We start from the raw sequence: 16,170 nt of genomic DNA, 5'->3' as shown, positions 1-16,170 counted from the left end.
TTTGACCTATATAGTTTGTGTGTATTTATTGATATGTAGGCTACATGTGCCTTTTTAAAATGTATGTAGTTCTGTCCTTGAGCTTTTCATGTCTATTAATGTTCTGTATTTTTTCATGCTTTGTGTGGACCCCAGGAAGAGTATCTGCTGCTTTCACAACAGCTAATGGGGATACTAATAAAATAGAACATTTAAAAAAAATAAAAAATAATGGAGGGGTCAAGGCAGACATTTTCTATAAACATTGGATTTCTGTGGCTGGAAATTCATAGTCATTTTCGTTTTCAGACGTTTTTCTTTGGTAGGCTTACTCACTGAGGTAAATACCAAAACTGGTAATTGTGACTTGATTCAATTGGAATGATGTGAATAATGATAATGATGATGGTGAGAGCCCAGTATAGCCTAACCCTTTAATCATAGGCTATTGTTAATTTATGTCTCTAAAATCACAATGTTTCAATTTCTATAGTCACGTGACAGGCTTTTTTAATTCATCCCCTGTCGACTGAAGTTCTGGCTGAAGAGAATGAACTAGCTAGCTAAAAGCTACCACAGCCAATTCAGCTCTAACCTCTAGCTATCTGTCAGCAGTGGTGGAAAAAGTGTCATACTTGAGTAAAAGTAAAGATACCTTAATAGAAAATGACTGAAGTAAAAGTGAAAGTCACCCAGTAAAATACTACTTGAGTAAAAGTCTAAAAGTATTTGGTTTAAAATATACTTAAGTATCAAAAGTAAAAGTATAAATAATTTCAAATTCCTTATATTAAGCAAATGGTGGCACCATTTTCTTGTTTTTATTTATTTACGGAAAGCCAGGGGCACACTCCAACACTCAGACATAATTTACAAACAAAGCATTTGTTTTTAGTGACTCCACCAGATCAGAGGCAGTAGAGATGACCAGGGATGTTCGGTTGATAAGCGCATGAATTTGACTATTTTCCTGTCCTGCTAAGCATTCAAAATGTAACAAGTACTTTTGGGTGTCAAGGAAAATGTATGGAGTAAAAAGTACAATATTTTCTAAATGAATGAAGTGAAGTAAAAGTAGTCAAAAATATAAATAGTAAAGTAAAGTACAGATACCCCAAAAAACCTCTTAGGTAGCTAGCTCATTAACTTTAGCTATTATTTTTGCCTCAATCACACTAGACCTGTATCAAATGATAAAACCAGCAGCCAAACGATTGAAGAAAGATATTCAGAAATGTTTTGACAGCGCAATGTGAGCTTTTATTAGTCAGTATTACTGACTAATTCCCTACTTTTCACACTGACCCGGTATAAACATATCTACAGGCTACATTGTCATGGTGCACAGTCAGTACACAACACTATGCTCATCATGTCTTAGCAAGATCAGATGGTGACAGGTGTCCCAGCAGGGTCAGACAGTCAGTGAAGACCAGTCTACGGAGCTCAGGTGAGTTTTGCAGTATATTATATTAATCATTGAATGGATATAAAGTTCCATCTTGAGTTGATGGGTAGGCTACATTCCGGCGTCTGGGAATAATGGACATTTCAATTATTGAACCATTGATTATATTATTGGATAATATAATGTATAAATGTACACCAAGGTAATTCTTTGTCATTCCTCATCTGAGAAGGAAAAGATGGTGACAGCGGTCTCAGCAGGGTCAGGCAACCAGGGGAATACCAGTCTGTGACGGCGCTGAGGTGAACTTTTGCAGATGCAACACAGCAAACAGCAAACAGTGCAGCAAACACTGGACAAGACTGAAACTATTTTAAGGCAGTCTGACAACCCTTAAGTTGCATCTCCAAACTGTATCAAAGGTTGATAGAGGAAGACCTGGGAGACACTATTGATGATGATGAATGGATACAGATATGTTTGAATGCCCACTTATGTTCCCGAGGGGGGCTTCCGACTGGCACAGCAGTCTTAGGCACTGCATCTCAGTGCAAGAGGCGTCACTACCGTCACTGGTTCAATTCCAGGCTGTATCACATCCGGCCGTGATTGGGAGTCCCATAGGGCGGCGCACAATTGGCCCAACGTCGTCCGGGGTAGGCCGTCATTGTAAATAACAATTTGTTCTTCACTGACTTTCCCATAGTTAAATAAAGGTTAAATAAAAAATATATATATATAATCTCAGACATATTCAGTTTCACTGGCATATAGTATGTTCTATGGATGGTCTTTAAACTGCAGTAATATATTATATTAGTGCAGTTTAAGACCATTCATAGAACATACTATATGCGAGTGAAACTGAATATCATGCACTCTGAAATGTAATTCCTCTGCTCAAGGTGTAAAACACAAAAGGGGACATATATGCATGTTATGATCTTGTGAAGGCTGGCCGAAATCAGGCATCGAGTATGTTATTTTATCTCAGCATGTCGACAGATTCTCCGTTTTTGTTTGCTTGGAAATGTTAATATTGGAGACTTATCAGAAGAAACTGTTTAACCTCTCTCAAGCCATTTTGTGGGTATTCATTGTTTCATAACTTAATTGTGTGCATTGTTTGCTGTGTATCAATTCCCCATTACATATCACAAGTAGTAGCCTACATTTGCCATTAATTCACATAATGTCTAATCTGCAATGTTTGTTTGGTTACGGTCATTTCTGTTAATGCATTCAATATATTATCAGGGCCTAAAATTAACTTTTTGGTCCACCAGCCGCTGTGTCAGGTAGATTTAAAAAAAAATCTACCTGCTTTGTAATGTTTCTAAAACTATAAATGTATTACTAGTAAGAAGTTATGTGGTATGTTGTTTAATTTTAGATTTTTTGTGGTCTTTTAACCAAAATATCACAAAATATCAGTCAAAAAAATGTTCACCTGCCCCTTTAAGGGCGGGGGTTACCGTGGTAACGCGACTCAAGAGTCATGTGCCTGTGAGATTGAGTCTGACTAATAGCTGCGTTGTCTTCTCTTCCCTAGCAGTTGAAACGCAAATGTTAAATAATAACCTAGTTTGTGAACAAAACAATGTAAATAGGCAAGAAACACAAGGACAAACTCTCTCAATAGACTTTCGTTTCAAGTAAATTAGACCAACTGTTCTACCAACTGTTATGCTGTGCACAGCGCTTCTAATAATGAATATTTCACGTGAACGCGCACATCCACTAGCCAGGCAGACCTGCGCTCGGGGTGGGATAGGCTATAAGATTTGTAGTTATTCGACTTTGTACGATTAATTTAACAGTTATGAAACACAACGGCAGAGATACTTTGAAAACAGTTACAGCAGCTTTTACTTTGCTATGTGGTCATACTTGTATTCATAAATGCGAGTGAAATGCTCGCACTGTGGACCCCTGGCCAACAGCCAACGTAACTGGTGAAATTGAAATCTTACCCGCCAATGCCAAAATCTACCAGCATTTGGCAGGTGTTAATTTTAGGACCTGTATTATTATTACAGTTGTTACGTTCCCCAGTTTCTGTGTTGAGTTTGTATTTGAGTGTGTGTGTTTCAGGAGATGGCTTCCTGAAATTCTCCCCAAGCAGCTGATTGGTCGGCCCCAATTGATGATTGGAGAGCTGACCCCGCCCCCTCGTCAAGACGCAGCTGTCTCCAATTAACATTGCCACCTGAAGCTATAAAAGCCAGTGTTCTGTTGTTCAGAAGAGAGAGATCATAGGCAGGCTGAGATCATTGCTGGAGAATTTGATTGTGATATAGTGTTGGTTGTTTATCAGAAAGTGTTTGGTATGTACTGTGTTAATTGTTTCTGGGAGCAGTTGGTATGTTCTGTGTGAGATTGTTGCTCAGCTAGAGCTTATTTTATGTCCTTTGTTTATTAGTTTGTTTGAGTATCGTTTGATATTCTGTTTCATTTGTTCCCAGGGGGGAAGGGGAAGGCACCTAGGGAGTGCTTAGTTAAGAGGCCTGTGGGCATACATATACCCGTAGTATATTCACTGTCTAGGCACACTAGGTAAGACCTGGGTGGACCACCCCATGTATTTTGGTTAGTGCACCAGGCGGTGCTAAATTAGGTAAGTAGTGGGTAGGCAGGTTAGATAGGAGAGGGGGAGCTTTTGATATTTACTTTCTTTGCTTTGGTTCCGTCCAGCCCCTTTTCCCCATATTACCGTGTAAAGGAATAAAATCCTAGTAAACGGTCAAATTCTGCCTTTTTGTCATCCTTACTCGCACCTACAGTCCATACCTCTTTTGCTTCATGGAGAGTTGAGTTGTAGCAGGGTGTTGCGTTCCCTCTTCACAGAGGTGTGCGTAACAGTCATTTACAGTTCTCATTGTCAGAGTGGACATGTGTTTTGCTGAACTCACAACCTATGCTACACTTGTGAGAAACACGTTTTTGTTTTTCATTCCATTTATGAGTTTTGTCAATTTATCTTGTTTGAAACGTTCCTGTCAATATTGAGTAAGGACCCAGCACATGATTATGCATATAGAAGTAGGACTAGTCTACATGGCCTGCGAATGTGCCCAGCCATTTGGGGATGTCTGATAATTAACACCACTAATGAGCTGTGGAGCTTCTCAAAAGTATTTTTTCTTTAACTCAAACAGCAAGTTAACAAAGTCTGTTTTTAGAATCAATTGAGAATGACAACAGATCCTCCAGTATTTGAACAATATTTCCAGCTTTCCAACAATATTTAAATTTTTCTTTTCATGCCGAGTGGTTATCACCCTTTCGATAACCACTCGGCATGAAAGGGAAAAATGTAATGCTTTGATCCACTGCAAAATATCTGATTACTTCTTATCCCTTGCACAAATAACCTACAGCTGTGTCTGTCCTGAGGTCACTGGCGCAGGAAACTCTTGAGGGCCCAGAATATATTATACAATGTTTCAAGTTTGCTATCACGAAAGCCGTCCCAGTTGATAGTTGGTATAATATTTAAAGTTTGTTGCAGACATGCCAAGCCTAGTCAATGTGATTTATAGGATATTTATTTTTACCAAGATATTCTCTACCTGCAGGATGCAATGTTTTGTGTTGGCTTTATGTAGGCTATTTTACATAGATGGCAATAAGTTAAGACAGTCGTGAAGAGGGCACAACAACACCTTTTCCCCCTCGGAAGACTGAAAAGATTTGGCATGGGTCCCCAGATCCTCAAAAAGTTAGAGAGCATCCTGACCGGTTGCATCACCGCCTGGTATGGCAACTGCTCGGCATCTGACCATAAGGCGCTACAGAGGGTAGTGCGTATGGCCCAGTACATCACTGGGGCCAAGCTTCCAGCCATCCACGACCTATATGATAGGCGGTGTCAGAGGAAAGCCCCAAAAAATGTCAGACTCCTGTCACCCAAGTCAAAGACTCTTTGTTTTCTCTGCTACCGTACGGGAAGCAGTACCAGAGCGCCAAGTCTAGGACCAAAAGGCTCCTTAACAGCTTCCACCCCCAAGCCATAAGACTGCTGAACAATTAATCAAATGGCCACCGGACTATTTACATTGACACCGTCTTGGCCATAGTGGAGTTTGGAGTGTGACTGTTTGAGGTTGTGGACAGGTGTCTTTTATACTGATAAGTTCAAACAGGTGCCATTAATACAGGTAACGAGTGGAGGACAGAGGAGCCTCTTAAAGAAGAAGTTACAGGTCTGTGAGAGCCAGAAATCTTGCTTGTTTGTAGGTGACCAAATACTTATTTTCCACCATAATTTGCAAATAAATTCATTAAAAATCCTACAATGTGATTTTCTGGAATTTTTTTTCTCATTTTGTCTGTCATAGTTGAAGTGTACCTATGATGAAAAGTACAGGCCTCTCATCTTTTTAAGTGGGAGAACTTGCACAATTGGTGGCTGACTAAATACTTTTTTGCCCCACTGTATAGCCTCGTTATTTTATTGTGTTACTTTTTATTATTTTTTACTTTAGTTTGGGAAATATTTTCTTAACTCTTCTTGAACTGCACTGTTGGTTAAGGGCTTGTAAGTATGCATTTTACGGTAAGGTTGTTGTATTTGCATGTGACAAATAAAGTTTGATTTGATTTTGATTTGATTTACTTTTAGATTTGTATCATTTTCACTTAGATTTAGATAGAATCTGGACCACAGACCATGATTTTGAGATACTGTAACGCCTTCTCCCGCTCTGCCTCTCTGGTGCTTGAGGGCGGCAGGCTGCCCTGCACTACGCACTCCTGCCACCATCATTATGTATACCTGCTTCCCTCGTCACGATGATTCATTGGACGTACCTGGACTCAATCACCTGTGTTATTACCTCCCCTATATCTGTCTGTTCCCCAGCTCTGTTCCCCGCTTCAGCATTAACTGTTGTATGCCGTTGTGTTACCAGGTTCTGACGCTGTTCCTGTCCTGTTCTATGTCTGTGCAAAATTAAATGTTCACTCTCTGTACCTGCTTCTCTACTACAGCGTCGGTTCTAACAGAATGCTGAAGCCACCAAATGAAGTATCAGGGAGTGCTAGCTTGTCGGTTGGTGGTGACGTCGGGTCCGCGGGCCGCCGCCGATGGAACCAAGGGTGCCACAGCCGGCATGTTGGGCTTCCACGCCCCAGCTGGCTCGAGAGGTTTCCTTGCCCTGGTTGGCTTAGCAGGCGCCCATCCGACGTCAGGCCTCTGCTGGATCGTCAGGTTTATACACCTCAGCCGGCTCGCCAGGCATCTACAACTCAGCCGGCTCATCGGGCTCTCACGCCTCAGTGGGATCGACAGGCTTTCATGGGGACCTTTAACAGAATGTGACTGGCAGAACGGGTGTTTTATGTGTACAATGAAGGCTGCAGTAGATATTTCAGATAGGGGGGCGTGAGGCCTAAGAGGGTTTTATAAATAAGCATCAACCAGTGGGTCTTGCGACAGGTATACAGAGATTAACAGTTTACAGAGGAGTATAGAGTTCAGTGATGTGTCCTATAAGGAGCATTGGTGGCAAATCTGATGACCGAATGGTAAAGAACATCTAGCCGCTCGAGAGCACCCTTACCTGCCGATCTATAAATTATGTCTCCGTAATCTAGCATTGGTAGGATGGTCATCTGAATCAGGGTTAGTTTGGTAGCTGAGGTGAAAGAGGAGCGATTACAATAGAGGAAACCAAGTCTAGATTTAACTTTAGCCTGCAGCTTTGATATGTGCGGAGAGAAGGACAGTGCACCATCTAGCCATACCCCCAAGTACTTGTATGAGGTGACTAACTCAAGCTCTAAACCCTCAGAAGTAGTAATAACATCTGTGGGAAGAGGGGCATTCATCTTACCAAACCCCATGACCTTTGTTTTGGAGGTGTTCAGAACAATGTTAAGGGTAGAGAAAGCTTGTTGGACACTAAGAAAGCTTTGTTGTAGAGCATTTAACACAAAATCCAGGGAGGGGCCAGCTGAGTATAAGACTGTATCATCTGCATATAAATGGATGAGAGAGCTTCCTACTGCCTGAGCTATGTTGTTGATGTAAATTGAGAAGAGCGTGGGGCCTAGGACTGAGCCTTGGGGTACTCCCTTGGTGACAGGCAGTGGCTGAGACAGAACATTTTCTGACTTTGCACTCTGCACTCTTTGAGAGAGGTAGTTAGCAAACCAGGCCAACGACCATTCAGAGACACCAATACTCCTTAGCCAGCTCACAAGAATGGAATGGTCTACTGTATCAAAAGCTTTGGCCAAGTCAATAAAAATAGCAGCAGAATATTGCTTAAAATCAAGGGCAATGGTGACATCATTGAGGACCTTTAAGGTTGCAGTGACACATCCATAACCTGAGAGGAAGCCAGATTGCATACCCGAGAGAATACTGTAGACATCAAGAAAGCCAGTCAGTTGATTATTGACAAGTTTTTCCAACACTTTTGATAAACAGGGCAAAATAGAAATAGGCCTATACCAGTTAGGATCAGCTTGATCTCCCCCTTTAAATAAAGGACGAACTGTGGTTGCCTTCCAACAATGGGAACCTCCCCAGAAAGGAGAGACAGGTTAAAAAGGTCGGAGATAGGCTTGGTGATGATAGCGGCAGCACCCTTAAAGAAGAAAGGGTCTAAACCATCTGACCCACAGAGAGAGAACTGCTCCTTCAAGTAACTAACTTTGGCATTCCGGATAGCCTGAGTGCACTTAGTTCTCATTTGCCTGAACGATAGCCAGTCACCCTGAGTATGCGTGTGCTGAGCCTTTCGCCAAATGAAATTCTTGAGGTGGAGCAACTCTGCAAGATCACGGTCGAACCAGGGGCTGAACCTGTTTTTAATTCTCATTTTCTTTATGGGGGCGTGTTTGTTAATAATACCACTGAAAATATCAAAAAAGAAGGTCCAAGCATCTTCGACAGAGGGGATCAAGCTAATTCTATACCATTTTACATAGGCCATTTCAGGAAGGAAGGCTTGCTTATTAAAGTTTTTTAGCATGCGTCTATGACAAATCAGGACAGATCATTTCACTGAGCTGCCATTACGAACACAGGCTGTAAAACAGTGATCACTAAGGTCATTACAGAAAACACCAGACTGATACCTATCAGGATTATTTGTGAGGATAACATCGAGGAGAGTAGCCTTTTCTGGGTGTTTGGAGTCACACCTTGTGGGATTGGTGATAATCTGAGAAAGATTTAGGGAGTCCCATTGCTTTAGGAACTGGTCAGGTGGTTTAAGCATGTCCCAGTTTAGGTATGTCCCACCTAGCTGGACAAATTCAGACTTAGTGTAAGGGTCCAGGAGAGAGCTTAGGGCAGGTAGGATACAGGCCGGTGCTGATGGAGGACGATAGCACCCAGCAACAGTCAACGAAGAGCTATTTGAAAGTGTAATGCTTAAAACCAGCAAATCAAATTGTTTGGGGACAGACTTGGTGGAGACAACCCCGAGCACTGAAGGTGATCCTTGGTAAAGATTGCCACTCCCCCAACTTTGGAAGATCTGTCTTGCCGAAAAAGGTTATAACCAGAAAGGTTAACATCCGTATTCAAAACACACTTCCTTAACCACGTCTCAGTAATGACCAACACATCTGGATTGGAGCTGTGAACCCACACTTTCAATAAATCCATTTTAGGTAATAGGCTTCTAGTGTTAACGTGCAGAAAACCCAGGCTTTTATGAGAGCAGAAATCAGTGAAGCAGATATCAGAGCACAATTCAGAATTGGGGCTAGCAACAGTAGATGGGCCAGGGTGTACATGCACATTTCCAGATATCATCAACAGTAATACAATCAAGGCACGGCTCTCTCATTAAGGAAAGAAATTCCACAAATTAACTTTTAACAATGCACACCTGTTAATTGAAATACATTCCAGGTGACTACCTCATGAAGCTGGTTAAGAGAATGCCAAGAGCGTCCAAAGCTGTCATCAAGGCAAAGGGTGGCTACTTTGAAGAATCTCAAATATAAAATATATTTTGATTTGTTTAACACTGTTTTGGTTACTACATGATTCCATATGTGTTATTTCATAGTTTTGATGTCTTCCCTATTATTCTCCAATGTAGAATAGTAAAAATAAAGAAAAACCCTGGAATGAGTAGGTGTTGTGGTCTCAACTTACTGTTGAAAGTTAGAATAATAGAATACACAAGGTGCAATTTCAAGTCACTCAATTAGCCCATGTCAGCAATTGTTTTTAGATTAGTAAATTAGTCTAGTGGCTCAAGTTCATTTCCAGCAATTCTACACATTTTGCCATGGGGCAGAGAGAAACATTTTCAGTTTTACAGCTAATTTCCTGCAATTCTATACATTTTGCCATAGGGTGGAGGCAAATGTTTGCAGTTTTTAATATGATAACTGATGATCAATGGGCTCCACGTGTCACGACTTAACCTTGTTCGGGCGGCGTTCGGCGGTCGACGTCACCGGCTTTCTAGCCATCGCCGCTCCATTTTTAATTTATCCATTTGTTTTGTCTTGTTCCCTGCACACCTGGTCTGGCTCTCGACCCGAAACCTGCAACTCCGCCTGCCCTGTCGGAAGCTGGGTCCGCGGTTTGTGGGGCCATTCAAAGTCCTGAGGAGAGTGAACGAGGTATGTTACAAGTTACAGGTTACAGCCCCGATTACCATATTAACCCCTCCACGAGGTACTGAAGGCCCCTCGCCCGACGCCTCAAATCAAGGATGGAACGGACGGAGTACGCCGGGGCCCCCTCGATGTCCAGAGGGGGCGGAGGAACCTCCCGCACCTCAGACTCCTGGAGCGGACCAACCACCACCGGCCTGAGGAGAGACACATGGAACGAGGCCGGTGTCGCCGCGCGTCAAGGGGGGGGTACTGTCACGACTTCCGCCAAAGTCGGTCCCTCTCCTTGTTCGGGCGGCGTTCGGCGGTCGACGTCACCGGCTTTCTAGCCATTGCCGCTCCATTTTTCATTTATCCATTTGTTTTGTCTTGTTCCCTGCACACCTGGTTTTCATTCTCCAATCACACTACATGTATTTATTCCTCTGTTCCCCCTCATGTCTTTGTGTGAAATTGTTTTGTGTTACGTGTCAATTTTGACGTGCTAGACTGGTGTTCGTTTATTCCGTGTTTTGTCACGAGGTATGTTTATTTGTTTGAACTTAATTATTGTAACTGTTTGCGCGTTTTGCACTTTTGCCTCTTGGCTGGAGATTTCGACGCAGTGGTGTCCGTCTGTTGGTTTCTCCTGCCTCAATAAAGTGTGCGCCTGTTCACAACTCCCTGCTCTCCTGCATCTGACTCCGCTCCCAGTATGCATACCATTGACACCACGCCGGTAGGTAATTCGACCATGCTTACTACAAGTTTAGATAGCTGGCCGCTAGACTAACTTACCAATCTAAAAAATGTTGGCTGACATGGGCTAATTGAGTGACTGCTGATGCACAACCAAATTTCTAAATTGCACCTTGTGCATCTTTCCCAACAATGAGTATTTGTTTAACTCTCAACAGTAAATTGAGACCCCGACGGCGTTCCCTTAAAAATATATATATATTTTGGGAGGGAAATTGTTCCGCTGGCACTTCAAAAGGGGATGCCAGTTGCCCATCCCTGCCCTATGCATATTTAACCCAATGAATGTTATAAATATGGTATTGACACTGACCCTAGAACTCACCCTGTATATACAGTAGCTTACTTACTTTCTCGTGTTCATCTTATTTCTATTTATTGTGTGTTTTTGTTCTACTTTACTTTTTTATAAATGTTGTATAGTTCTACTGATATTGATGACTGCATTGTTGGGAAAGAGCAAGCAAGAAAGACATTTCACTGTACTTGTGTAGGTGACAATAAAAACTGGAAACTAGAGTGGCCAAAAGTTTTGACATAAATCTGTTTGAAAATCTATGGCAAGACTTGAAAATTGCTGCCTAGCCAGGATCCCCAACCCCTTGACAGGGCTTGAAGAATTTTGAAAATATTAATGGGCTAATATTGCACAATCCAGGTGTGCAAAGCTCTTAGAGACTTACCCAAGACGGCTCACAGCTGTAATCGCTTCCCAAGGTGTTTCTTACGGTATTGACTCAGGGGGTTGAATACTTATCTATTCAAGGTATATTATTGTTTTATTTTTTATCATCTTAAAAAAAAATCTTACACTGACATTACTGAGTATTTTGTGTAGATCATTGACAAAAAATGTAATCCATTTGAATCACACTTTGTAAGACAATAAAATGTAAAGAAATCCAACGTGGGTGAATACCTATGATACCCACTGTAGTTACCATATTGTAATAACAATTAACTAACTAATATTTTATGTGAATACACTAGTTGACCCCAAGCATCATTTCAGACATTACACATGTTGACATTAAGATTTTTTTACATTTCATATAGTTTGCTCCAACTTTTGATTACTGGGAATAAAACAGCAAAAACATAAATCCCACCCATCAGCCGTATGTTGATTCACAGGCAATTTTAATGTGGTACTGTAAAGGTAGGGCTCCAAAAACATCAATAAAACACAGAGTTTATTGAGACACTCTGACAAAGACCACATCATATCAAGACGTGTTGCAATTAACTGAGTACCTTCGAAAAACATTCACTGTGTAACTCATTTTTGTTGCTTTCAACTGAACACATTTCACCTCTTACAGTTGAAGTCGGAAGTTTGCAAACACCTTAGCCAAGTACATTTAAACTAAGTTTTTCACAATTCCTGACATTTAATCCTAGTAAAAAGTACATGTCTTATGTCAGTTAGGATCACCACTTCCTTTTAAGAATGTGAAATGTCAGAATAATAGTAGAGAGAATTATTTATTTCAGCTTTTATTTCTTTCATCACATTCCCAGTGGGTCAGAAGTTTACATACACTCAATTAATATTTGGTAGAATTGCCTATACATTGTTTAACTTGGGTCAAATGTTTCAGGTAGCCTTCCACAAGTTTCCCACAATAAGTTGGGTGAATTTTGGCCCATTCCTCCTGACAGAGCTGGTGTAACGGAGTCAGGTTTCAAATCAAATCAAAGTTTATTTGTCACGTGTGCCGAATACAACAGATATTACAGTGAAATGCTTACTTACAGGCTCTAACCAATAGTGCAAAAAAGGTGTTAGGTGAACGTTATGAGAATTATATTCTCAATGTTCATAAACTGAACCTCAATTAACTACTGTCTGCAACCCAGAATTTATAAGATACCAGTTGAAATGGCCCAGCCAACAATAGTTGAATGTTTATTCACGAGGACGTCCTAGTCCGTTGTACAAAACCATCCATTTTATACTGGCTCCTTACGCACATACCTTCACACACAAACAGCAGGTATCCTACGCACATACTGTATCACTACCCAGCCGACAAAGATTAGGGCGACCGTGAGAAGTACTCCCCGCTCCTCCCAAATCTCTCAGAGGCCTAGCCAGGTCGGCACCGAATTTTGCACAGACAGTCTGTGTTTAAGATACTATAAAGATATATTGTACAGATATATTGTTTTACTCTAATTCTGACTAAAACTACACACATGAATTATAATTAAACTGACTAAAACTACACACATCAATAATAATGTTATGATTCTAATCCATTTCATACAATTATAAGGTTTCAGAGTGAATTATTTCATCATTATCTTTCAACATGAAATTATTTTATCAGTGAACAATAGGTAAGTAAAGAAATAAAACAACAGTAAAAAGACAGGGTATATACAGTAGCGAGGCTTTAAAAGTAGCGATGCTACATACAGACACCGGTTAGTCAGGCTGATTGAGGTAGTATGTACATGTAGATATGGTTAAAGTGACTATGCATATATGATGAACAGAGAGTAGCAGTAGCGTAAAAGAGGGGTTGGCGGGTGGCGGGTGGCGGGACACAATGCAGATAGCCCGGTTAGCCAATGTGCGGGAGCACTGGTTGGTCGGCCCAATTGAGGTAGTATGTACCTGAATGTATAGTTAAAGTGACTATGCATATATGATAAACAGAGAGTAGCAGCAGCGTAAAAAGAGGGGTTGGGGGGGGGGGGGGGCACACAATGCAAATAGTCCGGGTAGCCATTGTTCAGGAGTCTTATGGCTTGGGGGTAAAAACTTTTGAGAAGCCTTTTTGTCCTAGACTTGGCACTCCGGTACCGCTTGCCATGTGGTAGTAGAGAGAACAGTCTATGTCTGGGGTGGCTGGGGTCGTTGACAATTTTTAGGACCTTCCTCTGACACCGCCTGGTGTAGAGGTCCTGGATGGCAGGCAGGCAGCTTAGTCCCATTGATGTACTGGGCCTTGCGGTCAGAGGCCGAGCAATTGCCGTACCAGGCAGTGATGCAACCAGTCAGGATGCTCTCGATGTTGCAGCTGTAGAACCTTTTGAGGATCTCAGGACCCATGCCAAATCTTTTTAGTGTCCTGAGGGGGAATAGGCTTTGTCGTGCCCTCTTCACGACTGTCTTGATGTGTTTGGACCATTCTAGTTTGTTGTTGATGTGGACACCAAGGAACTTGAAGCTCTCAACCTGCTCCACTACAGCCCCATCAATGAGAATGGGGGCATGCTCGGTCCTCCTTTTCCTGTAGTCCACAATCATCTCCTTAGTCTTGGTTACGTTGAGGGATAGGTTGTTATTCTGGCACTACCCGGCCAGGTCTCTGACCTCCTCTCTATAGGCTGTCTCGTCGTTGTCGGTGATCAGGCCTACCACTGGTGTGTCGTCTGCAAACTTGTTGATGATGTTGGAGTCGTGCCTGGCCATGCAGTCGTGGGTGAACAGGGAGTACAGGAGGGGACTGAGCACGCACCCCTGTGGAGCTCCAGTGTTAAGAATCAGCGTGGCAGATGTGTTGCTACCTACCCTCACCACCTGGGGGCGGCCCGTCAGGAAGTCCAGGATCCAGTTGCAGAGGGAGGTGTTTAGTCCCAGGATCTTTAGTTTAGTGATGAGCTTTGAGGGTACCATGGTGTTGAACGCTGAGCTGTAGTCAATGAATAGCATTGTGGTCCCGTGTGGCTCAGTTGGTAGAGCATGGCACTTGCAACGCCAGGGTTGTGGGTTCAATTCCCACGGGGGACCAGGGTTCAATTCCCACGGGGGGACCAGGATGAATATGTATGAACTTTCCAATTTGTAAGTCGCTCTGGATAAGAGCGTCTGCTAAATGACTTAAATGTACATGTTAAATGATTGTCACATAAGTGTTCCTTTTGTCCAGGTGAGAAAGGGCAGTGTGGAGTGAAATAGAGATTGCATCATCTGTGGATCTGTTTGGGCAGTATGCAAATTGGAGTGGGTCTAGGGTTTCTGGGATAATGGTGTTGATGTGAGCCATTACCAACCTTTCAAAGCACTTCATGGCTACGGACGTGAGTGCTACGGGTCTGTAGTCATTTAGGCAGGTTGCCTTTGTGTTCTTGGGCACAGTGACTATGGTGGTCTGCTTGAAACATGTTGGTATTACAGACTCAATCAGGGTCAGTGAAGACACCTGCCAGTTGGTCAGCACATGCCCGGAGCACACGTCCTGGTAATCTGTCTGGCCCCGCAGCCTTGTGTATGTTGACCTGTTTAAAGGTCTTGCTCACGTCGGCTATGGAGAGCGTGATCACACAGTCGTCCGGAACAGCTGATGCTCTCATGCATGCCTCAGTGTTGCTTGCCTTGAAGCAAGCATAGAAGTGATTTAGCTCGTCTGGTAGGCTCGTGTCACTGGGCAGCTCGCGGCTGTGCTTCCCTTTGTAGTCTGTAGTAGTTTGCAAGCCCTGCCACATAAGACGAGTGTCAGAGCCGGTGTAGTATGATTCAATCTTAGCCCTGTATTGACGCTTTGCCTGTTTGATGGTTCGTCGCAGGGCATAGCAGGATTTCTTGTAAGCTTCCGGGTTAGAGTCCCGCACCTTGAAAGCGGCAGCTCTACCCTTTAGCTCAGTGCGAATGTTGCCTGTAATCCATGGCTTCTGGTTGAGGTATGTACGTACAGTCACTGTGGGGACGTAGTCCTTGATGCACTTATTGATAAAGCCAGTGACTGATGTCGTGTACTCCTCAATGCCATCGGAAGAATCGCGGAACATGTTCAGGTCTGTGATAGCAAAACAGTTCTGTAGTTTAGCATCTGCTTCATCTGACCACTTTTATATAGACCGAGTCACTGGTGCTTCCTGCTTTAATTTTTGCTTGTAAGCAGGAATCAGGAGGATATAGTTGTGGTCGGATTTACCAAATGGAGGGCGAGGGAGAGCTTTGTACGGGTCTCTGTGTGTGGAGTACAGGTGATCTAGAATTTTTTTCCCCTCTGGTTGCACATTTAACATGTTGATAGAAATTTGATAGAACTGATTTAAGTTTCCCTGCATTAAAGTCTCTGGCCACTAGGAGCGCCGCCTCTGGGTGAGTGGTTTCCTGTTTGCTTATTTCCTTATACAGCTGACTGAGTGCGGTCTTAGTGCCAGCATCTGTCTGTGGTGGTAAATAAACAGCCACGAAAAGTATAGCTGAAAACTCTCTAGGCAAGTAGTGTGGCCTGCAATTCATCACAATATACTCTACTTCAGGCGAGCAAAATCTAGAGACTTCCTTAGATTTCTAGCACCAGCTGTTGCTTACAAATATACACAGACTGCCCCCCCCCCCCCCCCCCCCCTCGTGCTGTTCTATCTTGCCGGTGCAGTGTATATCCCGCTAGCCACGATTCCGTGAAACATAGGATATTACAGTTTTTGATGTCCTGTTGGTAGGATATTCTTGATCGTACCTCGTCTAATTTATTGTCCAATGATTGCACGTT

Source organism: Salvelinus namaycush, chromosome 24 (genome assembly GCF_016432855.1).
Source record: "Salvelinus namaycush isolate Seneca chromosome 24, SaNama_1.0, whole genome shotgun sequence".
Lineage (NCBI taxonomy): Eukaryota > Metazoa > Chordata > Actinopteri > Salmoniformes > Salmonidae > Salvelinus > Salvelinus namaycush.
The sequence above is the reverse complement of the archived record's forward strand: the minus strand, read 5'-3'. Positions refer to the sequence as shown.